The sequence below is a fragment of the Pelodiscus sinensis genome, chromosome 14, assembly GCF_049634645.1.
Source record: "Pelodiscus sinensis isolate JC-2024 chromosome 14, ASM4963464v1, whole genome shotgun sequence".
Classification (NCBI taxonomy): domain Eukaryota; kingdom Metazoa; phylum Chordata; order Testudines; family Trionychidae; genus Pelodiscus; species Pelodiscus sinensis.
In genome coordinates this window covers 22,823,514-22,848,079 of record NC_134724.1, presented here as the reverse complement: position 1 = coordinate 22,848,079, position 24,566 = coordinate 22,823,514, and the positions used below count along the sequence as shown (strand labels likewise).

Here is a 24,566-nt window from a genome sequence, read left to right as displayed (position 1 = left end):
AGTCCAAGATACAGCCTTCACTATGTAAATCAATGTGCTGCTGTCTTGTTGAATCTACAGCCTGAGGTATGAACATCGCCCATTCATCTTAATGGGATATTAACCTCAAAGCCCCTTTGTGACTATCTGAATGTTAATACTATCTTACACAACTGTCTAACAAACACTGGGCTTGAGTCACAGACATGTCAAAAGGAGAGCTGGATCTAGGTTTGATTTTCCACCTGACAACCTGAAAAAAAATCCACCAAAACAAAATCCCAGATCTTCAGACTATCCCCATCTGCCCCCTAAAACCTCTGACGTTTGTGTTTGAAAGTACCTGGGATTATGCAGGTGGGGGTGGGTTAGTGTGGGGGGGAGGGGAGGAGCAGGGAGTTAATTGGCAGGAACTCTCTTTTGATAGTTTTTCATGTTTTCTCTTCCTTCTCCCAGATTGTAACTGCTCTAGTCCCATTTGGGTTTAGACTATTTTTTGTTCATTTTTAAGGAGCCAACACCAACACACTTACTCACATTCTGTAGTTACACTTACGTACTATACTTGAAAGGGAATCCTCTGAACTGTCATTCATGTTAAAATTCGACACTTACCAACAAGGACTTAACAAGTCTTTGAACTTTCTCACCCATTACCAAGACAGTTTCCCCAATTATCACCTGTAATACCATTAACTCACAAACATCCCACTCTCCCTACCTTTAATATCAGCAATTCACAGACACTTACCTTCCTTCCTCCCCCTTCCCACCCCCCTCCCCCGCATCCCCCTTCTGTTCTGCAATGTGATTTGTCCTTTTCATATTTGTTCATTTTTTTAATTGTATCCTTTGGTATATATGGTTGTGACTACTTTCTTCCACTATTTGATCTGAGGAAGTGGGTCTGGCCCACGAAAGCTCATCATCTAATAAACCATCTTGTTAGTCTTTAAAGTGCTACATCGTCCTGCATTTTGCTTCAACTACCCCAGACTAACACGGCTGCATTTCTATCACTGTACTATACTTCATAAGCAACCCCACAGAATTCAATGGTACTGTTCATGGTGGGCTTCATCCTTCATGTGCACCTGCAAAGGATTAGCATCAGTAAAGAGCCCCTTTAGTCTACTGCATGTGTTACCTGTCTCAGTGGCTGTTCAGATAGGGGAGCAGCGACAGTAGGAAAGAAGGGACAGAGCTGGGGTTTCACTCCCCCATGCTGCAGCCTGTGCACTGGAGTCAGCAGAGAGGGGGAAATAAACGGAGCCGGCAAAAGAATCGGCACCAATTACTGGAGCATGGGGGAAAAGACAGGGATTCGGATTCAAAATCTAGTTCCCTGCCCCGCTCCTGGGACAGTGCAGTTATGTGCAGCTCCTTACTTGGGGTGTGTTGTGAAGCAACAGTCCTGCCATTGGTAAGGCATTACACCGTGTGAATGAGGGTATCACAGAATGAGGCTCTAACCTGGGGACAAATCTTGTAGGCCAAGTGACCGGTGTTGCCCCCATATTTTGAATCTCAACTTGAAACACCTAAAAAGTATCTGCTTTTCAGAAAGTGTTAACTCCTTCCCATCTCTGGGGCACCAGCTGCCTCTGTGGGCAAGGGGAGGACAGAACTTGAACTGACCGCACTGCACTGTCCAGGCAAATATCCTACCTTCAGGGCATCCCATATGCTGCCTTCCTAATGCAAGAGCCTGGATCTAGGTTTGATTTTTCCCCCCCCAAATCAGTTCCCTTTAAAAGTGTCTTGGGTTGGACCAACACATTTTAGCCACCATAAAACACTAGTCACTTTTGAAAATCTTAGGTAAAGTCTCTTCAGAAGTCCCATTTAAAGCCATGACAGCAAGATTTGGTCCTGAATTAGGACTTCAGTACTGCACCGATCATCACAGGCCATTACATAGCAATTCAAAAAGACTACACCACAAAAAACCCATGAAACTGTTCAAATGAAACAGTCACTACCCCAGTTAAAATCCTAATTAAATTTATGGGGATAATAAAGATCTAAAGGAATATCTGCAGGAAGATTAAATAAACATGATAGGGTACAAAGAAACTGAACAATGAAACAGAATCCAGTTCAGATGGATCAAGTATAAAAGAATCTTATTATTACAATGAAGATCACTTGCCTACATATATAATTAGAAATTCATATACACACAAAAAGATAAAAGTGACCAGCTAATCCAGCTGTAACCAGCTATAATACAGCATTGTCTATATTTTTAAAAATCCTAATGCTCTCCAAAAATAGGCATAACAGGGTGTATTAATGAAGTCTTCGTTTGAGCAAAACAAGCTGCCTTTATCCACTTCTTAGTTTTTCTCAGACTGCCAACAAAAACCCTCATGAGACATGTCATCTTAGTCCGACTCTTCCACCCAGACGTCTGTGACTAGATGAAGTTAAGCCTGAGACAGAATAGTAACAATGATATCCAAAGAAGCTAGCTCAGATTTCAAAGTCTAGTTTTCTTCTCATAGCTTTTGCTGCTCAGGCTATAATTGGAAAACACACTTGGATTCACCCCCTCCCCCTGCTTTGAAAAGTAATGGCCCACAATACATTTCAACCTTATTTAGAATCCAGTTCATATCTTAGACTGAAATAAATGTTCTGTGAGAATGTGACAAACAAACTTTGATGGAAAATTTGCAGGTGTTTTAAAACAGGGGAAGGCATAAACATTTCAGATACATTTGGAAGTCTTCATAGATCTACGTGGGAAGATTTTTTTTCCCCTGAAATAAGCTGATGAGAGGCAAGATTTTATAAGGATCTCTTCTCCCTACTCCTTGCATAGGATTAATTATTACTTACTTTTCTAATGCCCATAAATTGAACTGCAAAATCAAAACAAAACATTTTACTGGCACAGACAAAAGACTAGATGACATTAAATTTTACCTACCCCAAAACATCAAGAAGAAAAATGTGTACATTCTTCAGGACAGAAGAGAGATATTGTTGACAAATTTTCCATAGTTTTAAATCCATCTATTAATATTTTGTTTATCACAGTACATCATGTTGAAGCATCTCCCTGCTCTTTTTGCACATATATATACAAGTTCTAATTGGCATATGATCAATTACCAAAGATGTCAAGTGCATTATCAAGACTAGTCAAGTATGAAATACTATGGACAAAAAAATGTTTCAAAGCAAATATCAACTGACCTAGTTTCACAGCCCATTGTTCCGCATTATCAGGATTTCACTAACAATTTATATTTGTTTCATCTTGTCAGAATGACAAGGAGTTTATGAAATTCATTGATCTACAAGCAAGAATTAATTGTAGAATTCAGCCACTTCTGTCAAAATAATATACTTAGTTGAAACCCGGTATCTTTCTTTTGTATATCTTTGTTGATGTCTCCCAAATTAAAATTCAAATCTTAAAGGCAGAACTCCCTAGGAATCTCAAAGCGTCAACTGGAACTTTAACAGTTTTCTCTCATTTTGTATTCCATACTGAGCCCAAGGTCAGATAGGAAAATATATTCCGTGAATAAAGGAATAATTATTGATGTAATTGGCAATGCAAATGAAAGAAAATCATTACTGTTTAATTAACACTACATGTGTCAAAAATCCAGTAAGAAAAAAAGGCTTGGAAAGAAAATAATTTTTAAAGTATAGAAGCTTTTTATCTCCTCTTCTGAACAGAAGCCACAAGCATTGTACGTTGCATAATTTCTTTTTATAAATAATTCACTCTAAGTTTTGGACATTTCTTCTAGTACACATTTAAATCTCAAGAAAGCTGAGTGCTAAGAGAAGCTTAATTAATCATTCTCTGTTCCTTGAAGCTAATTTTCAACTATGGTTTCTTGATGAAGAAAAATAATTTTTAACTTTAAAGTTTCACAGTAGAACTTTTACTAACATGTCCTGTTGGATGTTTCCGTTGCTTGTATATTATTTTTAAAATCTAGATTTTTTTTTAAATTGTACATTTTGTAAAATTAGGAGTACAAAACCTGATCCCATTAGAGTCAGTGGGATCAGAATGGGAAGTGGATTGGACTCATAGAGCCCAGTTGTCAAGTTTAAAAATTTCTACTATTATAATATTAATATTATTTCTATTTAAAAATTCCCACTAATACCTTCATATTGAGAGATGTTTTGGAGGCCTCGGTTCAATTGCATTATTTTTATTTATTTGCCATGGGTTTTGGGAGCTGAACACATGAGACAACCTGGGCTTGATGTAATGATGAGGCACAGTTCACCCAAAGTCCACCTGAAACCTCCCCTGAAAACAAGGTCCAAAGTGGCTTCTTATTAATGTTATCACCCTACATTTATTTGTATTGCAAGAGCACTCATAGGGCCTGTCTACCCAGCAGTGTTATTTTGAAATAACAGACTGCACATCTACACAGCAAGACGGTGATTTCAAATAATTTCAAAACAATGGGCTTCTTCCTCCAACTTCTGCAACCCTCATTTCATGACGAGTAAGGGAATTCGAAGGAAGAATGTTCTTCCTTCGACCTTCTGCTGTGTAGACAGCGACAAAAGCTGAGTTAAGGTACTTTGACTTCAGCTATTTAATTAACGTAGCTGAAGTTGCATATCTCAACTCGACTTTAGCCCACAGTGTAGATGTGCCCATAGCGGCCACGATCATGGAACAGGGCTTTATTGTGTTAAGCACATAAGACATACTGTGCTCCCCAAAATTGACTCACCCCAAATCAGTGACTATTTATGAAAAGTTGGCCTTGAACCAATGGCATGAAATGTAAGGTGCGCCTATATGAGCCCAATCCTGCCAAATCATGAGTTTGGGAACATGCAATATTGGTTACACTCCCTTCATCTTGGATTCATGGAGTAAGCACTAAGCTTGAGGCTTTGCAGGTCTGCACTCATCTTAAGCGTGTCATATAGTTCAATGATTAAATATTGCTTATAAATAAAAGAAAAGTAGCTAAGATGAGCGAAGTGATTTTGTAAAAATATTTTGCATTAAAGGTGCATATTGTGACTATCACAAGTGTTTAGAGATGTATAACTTTGAAATGAAGAATCACAGATGTAGTGCTAGCCAATGTACAGCTCCTGAATAAGCTGATTCACTTAATGTCACTTTTCAAAGAAATACTACCATGCTTACAATATTCACTGACAAACCTAAAAGTGGTCTTATTATTTTTCATTTTCTATAACCTAACCCTCCCATCTTTAAAGAAAATCAGCAGGTGTAAATTAAACTGTGTGCCAAATTTTTAACATTGAGGCAGCCTGCATGCTAGAAATGTGAATATACTCATCACATTTGCACATGTAAGCGCCAGTTCTGAGTGCTTAAAATGGAATTTGTGCATGGGAATTGCCCAAATTGCATGCATAAATCCAGGTGTATTCTTTTAAGCGGCGCTCAGTGCTTTAAAATGTGGTCCTATGTAAATAAGACTTGATGGCTACCTTGAGGGAACATACTGCAAGGCCAAATTTTATCAACATTAGTTTTTATAAAAATAAGCTTTTACAGAACGTTTAGACCAAACAAATATTTCAATATTATTTTTATTGTAAAGAAATCAAAATGGAAACAGTTTGTTGTTTCCATACATTTATTTTCCCAAGTTTTTTGTTTCCTTGGGGGGAAACCTTTTGTTTTTAAACAAAAAAGAAAGCAAATATAACAAATTTTTAATCCAAACATTGCAGTATTGTGCCAGTAAAACAAACAAACAAACAAACAAACAAGTAATGAAACTAATGAATCTACTTTCATTTTCCAAGCTCAAAGAATTGCAAAAAGTAAGAAAGCCGAAGAAATAGTTTAAGTAAATGAGATTTTTTTAAGTTATTTCAATTTTAATGATTTAAGAGGTTATTTGTACCCTAGGTAAGAAAGTCTATGAGGTTTTAGAATGATTTCTTTTAACCTGACTCTTTGTAAGCTCGAAAACTTCTCCCACCAACAAAAGTTGGTCCAATAAAAGATATTACCTCACCCACCTTATGTCTCTAATATTTCCCTGGTTTATGTTGAACATGGAATACTCGATCATTAATAACCAATTCCAGTGCATAAGATGTTGTGATTTATTGATTCATAGGTTCCTATTGTAGGCAAACATTTGGGATCTTGCCAAGTCCTTTGCTTGGGTATATCACAATTATTCATCTCTGGAACTCTGTCCTGGAAACCCATAAAAGACAATATTCCCTTTTAGGCTGCCCCACTCAACACAGTCGAAAGCTCGCTGTACAGATAGATTTTTAATAAAGAAGGACAATGCAACCATCAGTTTTTCAACAAGACAAAGCAAATTTAAACCACCCACTGAACTCTACCATAACAGATGTGACATTCCACAATGCAGGGGGTAGAGGGCAGATTGAGAGTCAGTTTATTAAAGGCTGGCCTGAAGAGAGTACATTCATTGGGTGAAACCATGGGGGTGTCTCTGGATTGTTAAACCTTTGTTTAGTGGCACCGAACTCTTCAGAGGACTGACAGTATCAGGAATAATTAACTGCATTATAATTTGCTACAGTGTTAAGCACTGTGCTTTCCACATTTTGTGTTTTTCTTTGATTAGCAGCCACAATCAAGGAAAACAAGCCTGAACACTGAAATTCACAGACAGTTTTCATGGTTGATGAGCGGGCATGGTTTTATTCTTTAGCACAAGCACTGTATTATCCTTCACTTGCACAGAAAAAGATGTCAGTACGAGGCATGCTATATGTGACAATTTAAATTTGTGCCGAAGGCATGAAGCAGTGCAGTGCCACAGTCTAGTGATACTAGCAACCGCAGACAAGCTGACCTCAGCTGCAAGCCTCAAAAAATAGGCTGTCACTTAAATACTAAAAGGAACAAAGCCTCTCTTAAAAGGACTGTCAACTACTTTATTTTTAAAAATTTACATATTTTGGCAATAACTTTTCAGAAGCTTGGAAACAAAGAAGTTCCTTCTTTGCAGCTTCTATTTTTACCATTTTAAAAATTATCTTATTTAATGATTTAAAAAAAACGATGTTCAAAGACATAAAATATGCACAAAGAGAATAAAATGATTATGTGCATAACTAGCAATGGACAAAGCCAGCACAAGTTAAGTAAATTCCTAACTCATCCAATCTTCTCAAAAGCATGTTATAGCAGTTTGCAGATAAAAATGAAAACATGAAATAGGGCAGAGGGGAGTGAGAAATACAGATAACATGGAGGAATAAGTCTGAATGCATATCTTACTACAGGCAGTCCCCGGGTTATGTACAAGATAGGGACTGTAGGTTTGTTCTTAAGTTGAATCTGTATGTAAGTCGGTCCAGTGTCCCTCCCATAAGGTTGGGGAGGGGCTCCGCCCGCCCACCATCCCATGATTTCAAATAGGTCCAGATTCAGCTGCTGCTGAAACTGACCGCCAGTTCTGACTTACATACAGAATCAACTTAAGAACCCCAAGCGTCCCCAAGTCAGCTGCTCCTGAAACTGATCAGCAACTGATTCCAGGAAGCCCGGGGCAGAGCAACTCTGCCTCGGGCTTCCTGTAGTCAGCGCTGGTCAGTTTCAGCAGCGGCTAAATCAGGACGCCTGGGGCAGAGCAGCTGGGGTGCTGCTCGGTTGCTCCAGTAGCGCCGCTCCTCGGCACTACTGGACCAACCCAGCAGCACCCCATCTGCTCTGCCCCAGGCGTCCTGATTCAGCCGCTGCTGAAACTGACCAGCAGCGGCTGAATCAGGACCAGAGCAGCTGGGGTGCTGCTGGGTTGGACCAGTAGCGCCCAGAGCGGCGCTGCGGGACCAACCGGCAGCACCCCAGCTGCTCTGCCACAGGCGTCCGGAGAAAAGCCTATTCTGCTGGGGGGGGGGGGCGTACTAGCTGCGCCCCCCACCCCCACCCCAGCAGACCAGGAAGACACGGGCGGCGGACCGAGACGCACCGCGGTCCCGCCGCCTGGGTCCTCCGCGGCTTTGCTCCCCGTCTCCCTTGTCTGCTGGAGACCAGCAGACCAGGGAGACGGGGAGCAAAGCCTCTGAGGACGCCGGCAGCGGGACAGCCGCGGGGCGTCTGGGCTGTTCCGCTGCCAGCTTCCCCCACGGCTTTGCAAAGCCTCGGGGAAGCCGGCAGCGGAGCAGCCCAGGCACGCCTGGGGTGCCCCACTGCCCGAGCCCCCCGCCACTTTGCAAAGCCTCGGGGAAGCCGGCAGCGGAGCAGTCCAGGGGCGCCTGGGCTGCCTCGCTGCCCAAGCCCCCCCCACAGCTTTGCAAAGCCGCGCGGGGGGGGCTCGCACAGCGGGGCTGCCCCACTGCCCGAGCCCCTCCGCGGCTTTGCTCTGCGTCTTCCTGGTCTGCAGACCAGGGAGACGCAGAGAAAGCCCCAGAGTACACGGGCGGCAGGACCGCGAGGTCCCGCAGTCCGTGTACTCTGGGGCAGCCCCGTTCGTAACTGCAGATCCGACATAAGTCGGATCCGCGTAAGTCGGGGACTGCCTGTATATATTTTAGAAATGTGTGTGTCTATCTGTCCATGAGTCCATTTCTTCTTCCTAAACAGTAAGGCTGTGTCTAGACTGCATCCCTTTCCCCCCCCCCCCCCGATTCATTTGCATAAACATGGCTGCCGCTTTTTTCCGGCTCAGAGTTTTGCCAGAAAAAAACGCCAGTCTAGACGGGGATCTTTCAGAAACTAAAGCCTTTTCCGAAAGATCCCTTATTCCTTATTTTAACACAGCCATGTTTATGCAAATGAATCAGGGGGGATTTAAATCCCCGCTTCATTTGCAATTGCGATGTGTCTAATTTCCATCCCTTTTACGGAAAAGGGATGCAGTCTAGACACAGCCTAAGAGCTAGGACCATCAAATTTGGTATGCAACTTCCTTTTACCATAACTCAAAGCAAAGTCAGTGTTTGATTGTGCCAGGATAATGGGAAGTGCATGGAATACGTTGTTTCATATCAAATAGAAAGGGATGGTTGTGATAGCAGGCACAGTTATACTCACAAATGACCTCAGGGAGCCAGCAGTGAGCAGTCCCTGCTACCTTGACCTGCCTCAGGGAGTGTTGGTGGGTGGCTTGCATGGCCCCCCTCATTCCCCAGGCCAGCCCTGTGTTGAAGCTGGCAGGGTCCACAGCCCTCTTTGCCCTGGGCCAGCTCCAAGGCGTAGGCAGGGTATGAGCCTCATTCCCACCCTGGGCTGGCCCTGGGGAGAAGCCAGATGGTGGAGTGCAAGGCTCCACCCACCCCAAGGAACAGCTGGTGGGTGGAAGTTGGTGGCCACTCCCACCTCTTACCTCCTCCCTCTGAGCCTCCCCGCCTTCACACCCCCTGCCACAAATCCTGCATCCCCTACCTCTGCCTTGAGCCCCTCAACCCCCAACCTTGACTCCTGCACACCCCCATATCTTCAGCCTCCTGCCCTAAGTCCCCCACACTCCCATGCTTCTGTCCTGACACCCCCCACACTGCCAGTCCCCTACCCTGAAGAACCCAAGTAACACGGGTAAGTCTTCTAGTCTACTATATATTTGATAGAGTTGGTCTGTCTGTGTCTGTCCATCCGTCCATCCATCCGTCTATTCAAAAACTCCTCCTAAACTCCTAAATTGTGAGGGTCCCTCCTTTTCTCTCCACTCTGTTCATCTGAGGAAGTGCTCATCATGAGAGTACACAGTACTGTATATATATTTTTGTTAGTATATACATGCTTCAGCACTACTCATTTTTCTTCAAAAACAGCAAGAGCTAAAATCACCAAATTCAGTATACAGCTTCCTCTTATCCAGGGGCGGCCTGTGCCTACAGGCAAACTCAGCAGCCGCCTAGGGCGCCAAGTTAAATGGGGCATGAAATTCAATTCCCTGCCACTTCCCCTTCCTAGCGTCGACCCCAGAGGAAGGCTTCCCTGCGCCGCAGGAGGGGTGAGTCGGCCCCAGAGGAGGAGTGTGGGGAGTTGGCCCTGGGGGCGGCACACGCCGGCTTCCCCTGCGCCGCAGGACAGGGGGGTTGGCCCCGGGAGAGGCGGCATTTGGGGGGTTTCCCTGTGCCGCGGGAGGGGGATCGGCCCCGGTGGAGGCACGTGCTGGCTTCCCGTGCGCCGCGGGAGGGCGAGGGGGGGGGGGTCAACCCTGAGAGAGGCGGCATGCGGGGGGTTTCCCCATGCCACGGGAGGGGGGAGTCAGCCCTGGGGGAGGAGGCATGCAGGGGTTCCCTGCGCCACGGGGGGGTTGTTGGCCCCAGGATAGGCACACGCTGGCTTCCCCTGCGCCGGGGGGGGGGGGGGGATTGGCCCCCGGAGAGGTGCGCACCGGCTTCCCTCTAGGGAGGAGGGGAATCCTGGGAGGAGGCAGTGCAGGGGACTCTGCCCCCACTGGCATCCTGTTCCCTCTCCCCTGTCCCCACTCTCCTGTCCCCAGACACAGAACTCCATCCCCAGCCCCCCTCTCTCCAGCGATGTGCTGGTAATGGCAGTTAAACCAGGATAGCGTAATGTACTATTTTGGATTTGTGATAATAAAAATTATAATTAACATTTGTCATGCATTTTTATTTGAAATCGTACTGAAATATCGTCTAACTGTCGTGTACAAATCTATTCTGAAAATTTAATGCGTCTATTTTAATCTGATCTCAGAAACATTGGTTGGATGGACAAACCGAATAATTATGCCTGTTTAAATAAATATGCTTTAAAAACATTAAATAGAAAATAGGGGCAAAATGTTTCCCAGTTTACCAAAAACCTCAGCCTATATCTGCCTTTGGGGTTGGGGGGGGGGGACGCCGATTGCATGGTTTGCCTAAGGTGCCAGTTGCTGGCAGCTAGTCTAGGGCCGCCCCTGCTCTTATCATAACTTAAAGCAAGGTCAGGGTTTGGTTGTGCCAGGAAAACAGGATGTGCCTGGAATGGGATTGCGTCTCAGAAAAGCCTGCGGAAAAGAAACAGAATCACCAGGGAGGTGAAAGGAGCTAGCTAGGGGTTCAGTCCCTGCCCCACATCTGGGACTGCCCCAGCCCCGAGCCTTCCACCCCCAAAGTGCCCTTTAGAGAGGCAGGGGGGCTGTAGCTTTCTCTCCCAATTCTTACCAGGACTTTGCCGGCTGTTCCAACTTTGACAGGGAGAGAGAGGAAAGTGCATAGTCTGCTGCATTCTTCACTCTGGCTGGGGAGCGCAGGCAAACCTGGACCTGCCACAGCTGGGGGACATACACCCCTCCCCTAGCTGTGCCCACTGGAGCAGCAGCAGCCATTGAGAGGTGCTTCTTGCTTGGCCCCAAGCAGCTGAGGTGAGAAAGGGCTGGCGTAGGCCTGCATCCTTAGCCCCACCACAGAGCAATGATTTAAATGAGGCATGTACATTTTCATTTCATTTTCCAAATAGCATACATTAATGGAATTAAGGACCCAAGCAATGCTGGGAAAATCGTCTAGTAGTATATGAAAGATGAAATCCTTACCCCACTAAAGTGAATGACATCAACTGCAAAGGGGCAAGGATGTCACTCAAAAGTACTGTGCAACCACAACACTACAGTCAAATTCAGATAGCAGTGCTCACCATTGTTTCAAATGTACCTTACTTAGTTGTTTGGATGAACACCTATTTTGTACCAGTATAACTGTGAAGCAAAGTAGTGGGGTTTCTTCCACCCTCCCCCCAAAATCAATACCAGTTCAATTCCTAGCATGAATGCAGTTACAACAAGATAAAGGTGCCTTCTACCAGATTAGCTTATCCCCATCTCATACAAGAATAGTGATAGCATATTTATATGGGCATAGCTGTACCCATACAAACACTTAACCAGGTTGGAATATAAGCTTCAGAGTAGTCGTGTTAGTCTGTTTTATCAAAAAACAACAAGGGGTCCTGTGGTACCTTAAAGACTAACGCATTTATTGAGCATAAGCTTTTGTGGACTTTGTCAGATTCATGAAGTAGGAACAAAGTGGGTTGCAGCCCATGAAAGCTTATGCCCAAATAAATGTATTCGTTTGTAAGGTGACACTGGCCTCCTCATTGTTTTAGACTGGTTTAGTGGTATAATCCCCCATAATGTGGGCACAATTACACTCATAGGCTATGTCTACACTACAAAGTTAATTCGAACTAATAGACGTTAGTTCGAATTAACTTTCATAGGCGCTACTCTAGCGCTCCGCTAGTTCAAACTTAATTCGAACTAGCGGAGCGCTTAGTTCAAACTAGGTAAACCTCATTGCACGAGGACTAAGCCTAGTTCAAACTTACTAGTTCGAATTAAGGGCTGTGTAGCCCCTTAATTCGAACTAGTGGGAGGCTAGCCCTCCCCAGCTTTCCCTGGTGGCCACTCTGGGCACCACCAGGGAAACTCATCTGCCCCCCTCCGAGCCCCGGAGCCCTTAAAGGGGCATGGGCTGGCTACGGTGCCAGTGCCAGGTGCAAACCTGCCAGCACCCAGCCAGCAGGCCCTGCACCTGGCACGCCATGAGCCAGCCACCCGATGCCCCCCAGCCCTCTGCCTCTTCCCGGGACCAGGCTGGCGGCTCTCGGGAGCCTGGCCAGGACCGCAAGAGGCGGGCACCCGCCTGGTCTAGTGCAGACATCGTGGACCTCGTCCATGAACTCCGCACTAGGCACAGGAAAGTGGCCGTCGAGGGCAGGAGAGCTGCCAGCCTGGCCACCCAGGAGCAGGTTTGCATGAAAATCAGGGTGGTCCACTGAGACGCCCGACCCTGAGCTTAGAATGGTCGTAATGGGTCAGACCAAAGGTCCATCTAGTCCAGTAGCCTGTCTGCCAACAGCAGCCAACCCTAGTTACCCTGGAGGGGATGGACCAAAGACAGTGACCAAGCCATTTGTCTCGTGCCATCCATCTCCAGCCTACCACAAACTTTGGCCAGGGACACCATTTCTACCCCTGGCTAATACCACTGCATGGACCCAACCTCCATGACTTGATCTAACTTCTCTTTAAACTCTGTTATAGTTCTAGCCTTCACAGCCTCCTGCATCAAGGAGTTCCACAGGTTGACTCTTTGCTTTGTGAAGAAGAACTTTCTGTTACTAGTTTGAAGCCTGTTACCCATTCCTTTCCTTTGGTGTCCTCTAGTCCTTCTATTATGGGAACTAATGGAGAACTTTTCTTTATGCACCCTCTCCACACCACTCTTGCTTTTATGGATCTCTATCACATCCCCCCCTCAGTCTCCTCTTCTCTAAGCTGAAAAGTCCCAGTCTCTTTAGCCTCTCTTCATATGGGACCTATTCCAAACTCCTGATCATTTTAGTTGCCCTCCCCTCTCCCAGCCTCTCTCTTCCCCTCTCCCACCTCTTTTTCCCAGTCTCCCCCAGTTTTGTTCAATAAAGAAAGATTCTATTTTTGAACACACGTTTTCTTTATTTTGCACATCAGGAAGGGGGGCTAGGGAAGGGTAAGTGGAAGGAGGTAAGGGAGGAATGGGGCACGAGCCCCCGATGGGGAGGACTGGGCTGGCTCTGTGGGCTTCTCGGGATGGAAGCTCTTCTGAAGCCCTCCAATTGCCCCCTCTCCCCAGATGGCAGCCTGTGGCAAGTGCAGCCAGGGTGATGGCCGAGTGCTGTGATGTTCCGCGTGTGGGCACTCAGGGCACTCCAAGCCAGGACTGCTTTGCAAGCAGGGAACCCTGAGAACTGTCTGTCCCGGGTGGGGGTCGGGTCCCTTTAAGCACAGCCCTCGGCTAGCCTGAGACAGCAGCTCCACGCTCCAAGTCCTCATCTGATCCCCTGCCGGCACTGCTTCCGGCCATCCTTAACCTCTGTTCAGGGTCTACTCTGTGTGGACATGCTAGTTCGAATTAGCAAAACGCTAATTCGAACTAGTTTTTAAGTCTAGCTGCGCTAATGCGAATTAGCTTAGTTCGAATTAACTAATTCGAACTAAGTTAGTTCGAATTAGCGCTGTAGTGTAGACATACCCATATAAATTTACTCTAGCTATTCTTGTATGTGATGGGGATAAGCTGTATTTGTAAGATACTAGTCTAGTTAAAGTAATACAACTTTTACGTATAACCAAAGCCGAAACCCAGGTGTTATCTTATCCAAATGATGGATGCTGTTATGGGTAAGGCAGCCATCTGTTTTCACACTGTTGGACACCTATCATCAAACACTGTGTTTGTTTTGCATTTTGAATGGAGCACAGATTAACCCCACTATTTTTTATTTACTTCTGTGTTTGCACAATATAATCATCACTAGCAGAGGCACAGATGGGGGAGAAAATGAACCCCAATCATCTGGACCATAAACAAATAATTTCACCAGTGTATGAACTGCAGATTCACTTCCTATGTTAGACAACAGCTGCAGATCCCCAGATCTAACAAAAGAGAACATTTAAAAAAAAATGTAATTAGTCGGATACAAAGTTTTCTAAGTTCCTTATTGGCCAAGAGATGGATGTAAAAAATTAAATATAACAGCTATGTACGATACAATAAATAAAAGAGCCTTTCCCCCACTTTAATTCCTAGCACTTTAGATCAAGTCACATATCTGAGTATTACTCTTGCATGCAGCAATATCACTTTAGGCTGTTCACAGAATAGATGACTCAATTATTTCCTGACATTATACCACTATTATAAAATAAACAAAAAACCTGTGTAGTTCATTCTCGCTATAAGACTGGTTAATAACTAAAAAGCTACTGCTGATGCAAAGCTTTAAATGAAGCTTCCAATCATTACTTTGTAATCTACTGCAAATCCCACCAGACACCTGGATTTCTTTGTGCAAGCGTACTGATTTACAACATGCTGTGTAGTAACTTCGCTATAGGAAAGAAGCTGATTTAGGGCAAAAGCCTGATCGCCCAACCTCACCTCACTCCAAATGTGGTCCAAATGAATAGGGGTGGGGACAGAATGCGAGGACCCTCATGCGGAGTCTGCAGCCACTGTACGTCAGCTACACATTCCTGTTCAGCAGGGGATCACTGCACCTCAGCATGCAAAGGGCTTTGGAGCTAGTCTGCTGACACAAGGATCCTGCAGCCTTCCCCTGCAGGGCCATTGCAGCTCAATGGCTGCACTGGTGTCAGAAAGTGATTATTCATGTTATGATTTGGGGCCACTGAAATGAGTGGGGAAGAAAACTTCCTAGATATTTATGTCCCTCTCATACTAGATCTGGGATTGTAAACTCCCCAGAAACGTAATGAAGCACCCAGACTTGTAGGGGAGAAAAGCTTCATGATTTTTCTTATGATGTCTGGGTACAAAAACTAGGCAACTGTTTCTGTATTTCATTCAATACAACACAGGAAGAAAATCATTTAATGATGCCTCCGATATACAATTACTAAATGGATCAGGCAATCTGGGCTCAAATTAGATCTGATTAGATACTAACTTCAGTGATAGCCAGGAAAAAATACCAATCTGATTTTCATGTGTGTATACAGAGGTGCAGAAAGTAGGCAAGTAGGGCGGGCTGCAGCACCTCCAGATCCTTGCTGCCAGCTCCAGGAAACCCCAGCTGCTGGCTCTGTGGGCTCCATGGTCATAGAATCATAGAACTGGAAGAGACCTCAGAAGATCATCAAGTCCAGCCCCCTGCTCTAGGCAGGACCAATTCCAACTAAATCAACCCGGCCAGGGCTTTGTCAAGCCGAGACTTAAACACCTCTAGGGATGGAGACTCCACTACTTCCCTAGGTAACCCATTCCAGTGCTTCACCACCCTCCTAGTGAAATAGTTTTTCCTAATATCCAACCTGGAACTCTCCCACCACAACTTGAGACCATTGCTCCTTGTTCTACCATCTGTCACTACTGAGAACAGCCTCTCTCCATCCTCTTTGGAACCTCCCTTCAGGAAGTTGAAGGCTGCTATCAAATCCCCCCTCACTCTTCGCGTCTGCAGACTAAACAGACCCAAGTCCCTCAGCCTCTCCTCATAAGTCATATGCTCCAGCCCCCTAATCATTTTGGCTGGACCCTCTCCAATGCGTCTACATCCTTTTTGTAGTGGGGGGCCCAGAACTAGACAATACTCCAGATACGGCCTCACCAAAGCCGAATAAAGGGGAATGATGACATCTCTGGATCTGCTGGCAATGCTCCTCTTAATGCAACCTAATATGCCATTAGCCTTCTTGGCTACAAGGGAACACTGTTGACTCATATCTAGCTTCTCATCCACTGTAACCCCCAGGTCCTTTTCTGCAGAACTACTACTTAACCGGTTGGTCCCCAGCTTGTAACTATGCTTGGGATTCTTCCGTCCCAAGTTCAGGACTCTACACTTGTCCTTGTTGAACCTCCTCATATTTCTTGTGGCCCAATCCTCTAATTTGTCTAAGTCATTCTGTACCCTATCTCTGCCCTTAAGCGTATCTACCTCTCCCCCAGCTTAGTGTCATCCGCAAACTTGCTGAGGGTGCAATCCATCCCCTCATCCAGATCATTAATAAAGATATTGAACAAAACCGGTCCTAGAACCGAACCTTGGGGAACTCTGCTAGAAACCAACCGCCAACCTGACATCGAGCCATTGATCACTACCCGCTGGGCCCGGCCTTCTAGCCATCTTTCTATCCATCTTACCATCCATTTATCAATCCACAATCCCTTAACTTGCTGGCAAGAATATTGTGGGAGACCATATCAAAAGCCTTGCTAAAGTCAAGGTATATCACATCCACTGACTTCCCCATGTCCACCGAGCCAGTTACCTCATCATAGAAGCTAATCAGATTGGTCAGGCACGACTTGCCCTTTGTGAATCCATGCTGACTATTCCTAATCACTTTCAGCCCCAAGGGGCTTGGCCAGTGGGGGCTCCACTGCTGCTCAGGGTGTTAGCAGCTCTGCTGTAGCTCCCGGGACCCCAACCATTGGCCCCATGCTCGGGGTTCCACAGCCACCCCCAGTTGTGGTCCCTGCCTGGAGCAGTGAGGGATACATAAGGGTAAGGTCGGAGGACGGCGAAGCACAGTTGAGCACCTGCAACCTAAAAATTGTTCCAGCACCCTGGGTCGAGGAGTTTTGAAGTTCAGGCAGGCTGCCCAGTGCTGGAATTAAACAGCAATTGTTCTTGCATGTATCACAGCAGCAAGAGACTGTCTAGACTGTACTCCCTAGCATCATCACTGCAGTTTGTGAATCACAATCACTTAGGCCTGGTCTGCACTGGAGAAGAAGGTTTACCTAAGAAATGCAACTCCAGCTGGAGTCAACATACTTTAAATTCCCATCCACACTGCAGGAGGCCAACGGGAGCACATACTTCCACCAGCTTCCCTTACTCCTCACAGAACAAGGAGTACCAAATGTCGGCAGAGGCCTTCAACATGGGGTCTACATTAGACCCTCTAAATCAAACCACAGATGCAACTTTGACCTTCTGTATAGTGGAGACATAACCTTAGACTTTGCCTTGCAACATCAGTTATGCTCTAATTATCCAGACATATGTACTGAATATTGTCTTTGTGTCCGATCCTACACGGTGCTGAACACCTCCTTCTCCCACCGAAGTCAGTAGACATTGAAGGTGCTCAGCAACTTTTAGGATTGAGGTCTGATTCTGTTAGATTTCAACACGCGAGCCCATAGTTTTGAGCACTGCCACGGGTGTGCCTAGGAAACAGTCCAAGAAACAAAGGCCGGCTTCATTGCACTCGTTTCCTTCTCTTGGGCCTCATCTGCTCACTGAGGTGAAGAGTCTGAGAGGACAAGGAAGAAGTTTGGAACACACAGGCAATCAGACTAGGCAAAGAAAGTTCTCAAAATTGTACAAAGGTCTCTGAATGATGAAGGGTCCCTGCCTTGGCTCCTTCTGCAAATGTTCTTATCTGCCTGACTCTTCTCTGCAGTCTTCTTCCACGTGAAAGGGGCATGGGGAGGAGGCATTACTTGGGTCTCAGTGCACCCCAAGTAAGGGAGTTCTCTGGTACAGTTCTGAGGGCAGAAGTGGTCCTGGTTGGGCCCCATTTTACTCCCCTGCACCAGTGCTGCCATGCCTGCAGGCACAGCTGTGAGGTGTGCTCAGGCCTACCGATGGGGGTGGGCAATGGACGCAACTGCCTCGGGTCTTTAGATCACTGCTGGAGCCTTGAGCGGTGTGCTCTAGGTGGTACTGGTAACTGATGGACGGGCCAGTCAGGCTAGTCCCCAGCCCTGGCCCTTCTGCTCAAGGCCCTGCCCCTTCCGGGAGCATGGAGCCGCCCTCCCCTCACACATTTTGCCCACAGGTCCTGGAATTCTGTCGTCCCCCTTCCCCGCCCCCCGGTGTGTTCACAGCTACTCCACAATAACAGATAACTTCGGCAAGCACATTCCTATTGCTGTAATTGTCTGAGGGTATGTCTACACTACCACCCTAGTTCGAACTAGGGTGGTAATGTAGGCAACCGGAGTTGCAAATGAAGCCCGGGATTTGAATTTCCCGGGCTTCATTTGCATAAAGCCGGCCAGCGCCATTTTTAAATATCCGCTAGTGCGGACTCCGTGCCGTGCGGCTACACGCTGCACAGACTAGGTAGTTCGGACTATGACTACCTTGTAGGAGTAACGGTAGTTCAGACTAGGAAGCCTAGTCCGAACTACCTAGTCCGTGCCGCGTGTAGCCGCGCGGCACGGAGTCCGCACTAGCGGACATTTAAAAATGGCGGCGCCCGGCTTTATGCAAATGAAGCCTGGGAAATTCAAATCCCGGGCTTCATTTGCAACTCCGATTGCCTACATTACCACTCTAGTTCAAACTAGGGTGGTAGTGTAGACATACCCTGAGATACAAATAACTCGGGGATTCTCTACACACAGAATTACACCAGTTTATTTTAAGGTGTGATTTTAAACTGATAAAGGCTTGGTCTACACTTACAAATTAGTTTGACCTAGCTGCATCTCTCAGGGCTATGAAAAATGTTGTGCCTTGAGTGCTGTAATTAGGCTGACAAAATCCCTAGTATAGATGCAGAAAAGTCAATAGAAGAACTCTTCCATCTACCTAGCTACCACCTCTTAGCGAGGTGGATTAACTACATCAACAGGAAAAAAAACTCTTCCGTAGATGTAGGAAGCCTCTACCGTGTGGTGCTACAGTGGCACAGAAGCAGTATCTTAGCTGTGCTGCTATAGTGACTATAGTGTAGATGCATAGAGCCCTGGGCGGATACAAAAATGTGTATCCACGTCTGTATCTACATCCACAGAAAAGAGTTTCAGATATCAGCATTGACATCTGATACGTGCAGATATAAAGCAGATGTCTGCAAATTTTATGGGTTATAGACAATGTTCCCTCTAATTTTTTTCCATCCATGTGCAGAATAAATTTTATTATATGTGCTGCAGCATGTGTGGATGTACGCCACCAGGAGAAACACATGCTGCTGGCTTTGGGTGCTCTGCTAATCGCCAGGGTGGCACCTTAAACTGTCCTGGGGGGCTGCCCAAATGCTCAGCTTACTGGGAACACTGGTTCTAGATACAAAATTTGGATCTGTATCTGCAAAAATGAGCCATGGATGTGGATGCAAGATTCTACAGATGTGGTTTTAACTGATACAAACCCCATCTGAAAATGCTTTTATTTTGGTTTGATCATCTAGGAACACATTTAAGCAAAACCAAAATAAACTTCACGAAAACCTGAGTAAGAGTGTCCACGTAAGGTTTGGGGCTGCGCTAACTAAACTAGAGCAAGTTTGCATATATATCACCTTTCCAATGTGTATTGGGACAAAAAACATACAAAGGCACACAATAAGTATTAACGGACTGTGAAGCAGAACACTAATCCTTCACCCTTTTGACCCTGCACTACATTGCCAATGAGTCAAGCACCTTCACTTTGCTTAGCCAATATAAATTACATGCACTATGTTCTTTGTCAATAAGCTTTCAAATGTTTCTCTTACCATTAAAAGGCATTTTCTTGCCCCCTCAAGCATCAGCAGAGTTTCATAGCTGTTCATGAAAATTAAAATTAAAATTATCGACAAGCAGCTCATTGCTTTTAGGCAAAACACAGCTTCACTTACTTTTCCTTTTCCTTGCAAAAGGAGTGCAATACCCACAAAGCTTAGATTGCCGCCTTTTCAAAAAGGAGACTTTGTAGGCATTAAGGGTGCAACTTCCAAAGCTCCTAATGGATGTAGATGCTTGGTTTTAATAGGATTTTGGCATTCAAATCCCAAAGGTGGAGGTGAAAAAAAATTTCACCCTAAAGATCCAGTGGCATCTTCCATAAAAGTAAGGATTTGCCTTTGTTTCCTTAACCAAAATTTCTCATGCTCTACTGGTCATGCTCCTAAACGCTGAATTTCTACAGTCCTGTATATGTATTGTTTGTGAAGAGCATCAATGTAAAAGGTGAAATAGTTACCATTGTCATAACAATAAAGACAGAAGAAATCACTGTGTACACGTGGGCACATTCTCCTTAAAAATCATAGCTTCCCTTGGAACAAAACCTACTTACAACAGTGCATTCTTTCTACTGCTAATTTATGGAGGGCCCTAATCTCAAAGAATGGTCTTTCAGACAAAGGAATCCTGACATTTTGCTGAGTGAAAATTAAAGACTGGGGACAATTAGGGATCGTTCTGCCTTTGCCCAGGAGGAGGTGGTCAACTCTCATAGAGCACAAGCCCCCAAAGCAACAACATATCATTGAGAAACTCCAGTGTGATCAAAAACAGGCAAGTGTGTCCAAACCTGCTCTGCGAGATAGAGCTTGCATTGCATGTGTGCGTGTGTATATTTGAGATAGCAGAACGATGCCTATTATTGTTAGTGAGCAATTGATACAGACAATGGAGGGTGGAAATGGTGGAGTCTATCCAAAATAGGATTTGCCTGACCCCTGCGAGATGCATTTAGGGAAGCAACATCAAGCACTGCTCCTTCCATCGGGGTAAGAAAGAATACAGGAGCTTTACACAGTTCTTTTCCCAAGGGAGGGTCCCAAGATATTGGCAAAACATTCTTCACTGTCCTAGGACCCCTCACAAAGTCCCATCAACTTCAGTTAAGCACCACAAGCATTGTATACTCTCTGACCACACTGCAGGATCAAAGCTCCAGTGAGTTATTTGCCCTACTGATAATAATCAAAACTTGGGACATCAGACCCACAAATTAATTCACTTCCTAGACCTTTAACACTCCTTCAAGAGAATTTTCCCCATCTGCTCTCTCACAACTCAATGCTCCTGGCCTTACTGAAGACTCAGAGCCAAATTATGACTAGTTCTGTAAAAGGGAAAAGGGCACAAGTTGTCTTCCCTGAATCCTTTAAATTAGTTAAGCCCCTTTACTTTGGCAACTGTATCTCAGTTCCTTAAGGAAACTGCACTGCATCTTTTTTTTACAGTTTCTCCAAATAAAAATACAAATCACATCAAATTCGGTGTCTCTGCCTTGTATTCAGCCTTGGGTTACTAGCCCCAGAGTAACTTTTGACTCACTATGATTTATCTGGCTGATCAGAGGTTACTATACACAGAAATGCAATTTCTTCCTCACCCTTGGCTCTGTCCTTCTTGGACAACTCCGACTGTTGCCAACAATCGGCAGCATTCTGCCGCTAGCCTGTCTCCAAGGATTGTATTCACCTGGTGTGTACTCTGCTGTCTGACAAGGAGTGATGCTCCTTTACATAGTAGCATAATTACTGATTGATTAGTAATAGAGGTTTATATTCATTCATTACAGTTCTGGTTCTCTGTTGCTATTCATGAGCTAAATTGGTTGGATACAACACGATAAAGTTTTTGCAGTAGTCACTGAAAAAAATGCTTGGAATGTTGCCTATGTAAAGTATTGTTCAAAATTACATGTTTTCACTTAGGTTCATTCTTGCAGGTTAGTTTAAATACCTCTGCTAAAGTATTTATTGTAGCCTTTTTTGAGTTCAGTGATCTGATGACCCTTTTCAAGTCTGTCACTGACTATTTCAAAATCACAGCACTCAGAAGAATGCAAAGATTTGCTTGCATCCCTGATTAATATTGTGTTAAATAAAAAAAATCCTCCAAATCACAGGATGTAGTAAATGTCAGTTTACTTTGCAACAGTCTCATATTTATCCAATGTCCTGTCTGACATGAGTACAAAGTGTCAGCAGCCTCTCACGTAGATCTTCCTGTTTTTTGATTAAGGCCCCAGAATAACCTCCAGTAAGTAAACCTTTCAAATCACCAAGCAGACCCATTTTCCACTTCAGCTGTTAAAGTTAAAGCTGCTTGAAAGGGATGTTGCTTGCCACACAGCTGAATCTTGCCCACTCAGGTTCAGAAGCCACATGCAACTTTTTCTCTTCATCACGACAGAGGTTCAGATATTAGCAACAATGGGAAACATTTTTTTTCTCCTGGTATGTTTATAATTTAACGTGTGTGTTGTCTCTTCTGCTTTTTAATTCTGAAAATACTTGTAATATTAGGTTATATTTTCATGGGGGGGGGGGGGGGGAGAGGGGAAAGAAGCCCAAGAAGACACAAGACAGACCTGGCAGCTGATATGTTACAACTCGTAACTCAGGAGTTGTACGAAATCAAATAAATTTTAATCAGGAGGTGTTTGGGGAACTTATGGATGATACAGGCATAGGAGGCTCCATCAAACAAAAAATAATCACCCAATCAACCAACAACTCTGCCATAACAGCAATGGACCCAATCCCACACACCAGTTAATGGCGAGGTTTCATTATTCACAGCAAAGGGAGCATGACTGGACTCAAATAAGCAAGAACATAACAACCACCCATGATTAAAAAGATATTTCCATAGTGAACAAATTTGTCTCTCTGATGGAGGAAAAGAGAGGTTTCAATTTTTCTTACTAGCTACCCCCACAGCTCCTATTAATGTTTATGGCATGGAAAAATCCTACACAGAGACTGCTTTTTAAACTATGAATCTTTTTTTATTAAATAAAAAGTTTGTTCATTATCTAAAGCCAAAATTTACAAGCTAGGATGCATAAAATCAGGTCTCCAGATCTGTAGTTAGTGATATCAGGTACTGTAGTCTGATTTTTAAAGATGTCTGAAGCTCTGATTTACCAGAACCTCTGCAAAATTAATTGTCTAGTTTTCATTTTAGGTTCCCAAAATTAAAAAATTTGAATTAATGACACTCAGGATAATCTAAATGAGAGTGAAGATGGCATATAGCAGTAAGGCAGCCAGTGAATATACTAGAGAACATTACTCTGTTAGAGAAGTATACTAAAGGAAAACCAGAATTGATCTGTAAACAATGAATTTGCCTCATTAACATCGCTCCTGCACTTGATAAGTAACTCCCTTCTTTTGTTATATATTTCAGAGGCAGGGATGTGTGTTTATATATATATATATATATATATGGGATGTGATAGTGTATACATTTAAACAGTTAACTGATGAGCCTGGGCTCATTGGTTAACCTTCACGGTTACACACTAGCCATCTCCCCCTTCCCCTGCCCTGTTTTGCTGACTCTGTATCAGAGGCAGCAATGGGTGGGGGGAGGGTTGGGGCAGGCAAGAGCCAGTTCACTTGGGAAAATGGCCTTTAAGCCCTGCAAAGGTAAGCTGCTCAGGTGTTAGCTTCAGACATGGGTGATGGGGCTCAGAGTCTGAAGCTTCAGCTTTCTGCCCTGGGCCCACGCAATGCTAATGCTGATCCTGCTTGGCAGACCTCCTAAAATCTGTGCATGGCCCCCCATTGGGCCCAGGATTCCTTGTTCAGAACAACTGGTCCAGATATACTTGGTCCTGCATCAGGATGAGCGGGCAAGGCTTGAGGTGACCGCTCAAGGTTCCTTCCATCCATACAATTCTGTGATTCTACAAAAGTGGGAGTTGCATATGCGTGTGTGAGGACAGAACTGGACCAATGATTGTAATTAGGGCGGCCAGAAGTCCTGATTTTACAGAGGCCCAACTAGCCAAACTGCCCCTATCTTACCTAGACACTGATTACCCACCAACCCAATCCCAATTTTTTGCACTTGCTGTCAGGTCACACTAACTGTATTTACTAAAGTTCAACTGAAGGGCCAAATTGTTCCTTCAGTTACAGCTGCAAAATCACTGTATGGGTTTAATCCCCGATTTCACTGGGGTTGCCTGTATGTAAAATAGGTATGAATTTAGCCCATTGAGTCTATTATAAATGTAATTGATTAGCCAAATCTATAAATGAAACTATACACACAAATGATGTTGCTTATAAGCTCAGCAAATAGACACACAGAAAAAGTTTGGATTTTAGGTTCATTTTAAAAAATATTACAAGTGATAATTTGACATTAACCACAATATAGTTCTACTGGCCAATGAGCTCATCTAACTTTTATGTTCCCAAAACAAAGCCTCCAGAGCTACTGCCTTCTTACTGACACATCACAACTGCATATCATTCTTAGAACAAAGGCCAGTCTCTAATAACAGCTGACTTCACAACTCAGTCTCTTCTGTTTGCCTGTGTAAACATGAAGGTAATATTTTCTTCTTTTAGTATTCCATGAAAACAGAAACTTGGTGGGTGGTTTTTGTTTTAACCTTTATTTTATTTTTTTCCCCTCTTTCCATTTCAGCTCTGGAGCTCTGATGT

The 24,566-nt window shown here is 44.5% G+C and overlaps 1 long non-coding RNA gene across 2 annotated transcripts in view; it reads right to left on the bottom strand.

The window, feature by feature from the left end:
- Positions 1–1,017: 1,017 nt before the first annotated feature.
- The window catches only part of LOC142818270 (uncharacterized), a 29,360-nt gene continuing 5,811 nt past the window's right edge, over positions 1,018–24,566 (bottom strand). Inside the window, exon 3 of one of the 2 annotated variants that reach the window (XR_012895656.1) lies at positions 1,018–1,073. This is a non-coding gene — a long non-coding RNA (uncharacterized LOC142818270). Of the gene's footprint in view, positions 1,074–24,083; positions 24,435–24,566 lie in introns of those variants that run through there. The other variant, XR_012895655.1, reaches the window with a different exon arrangement.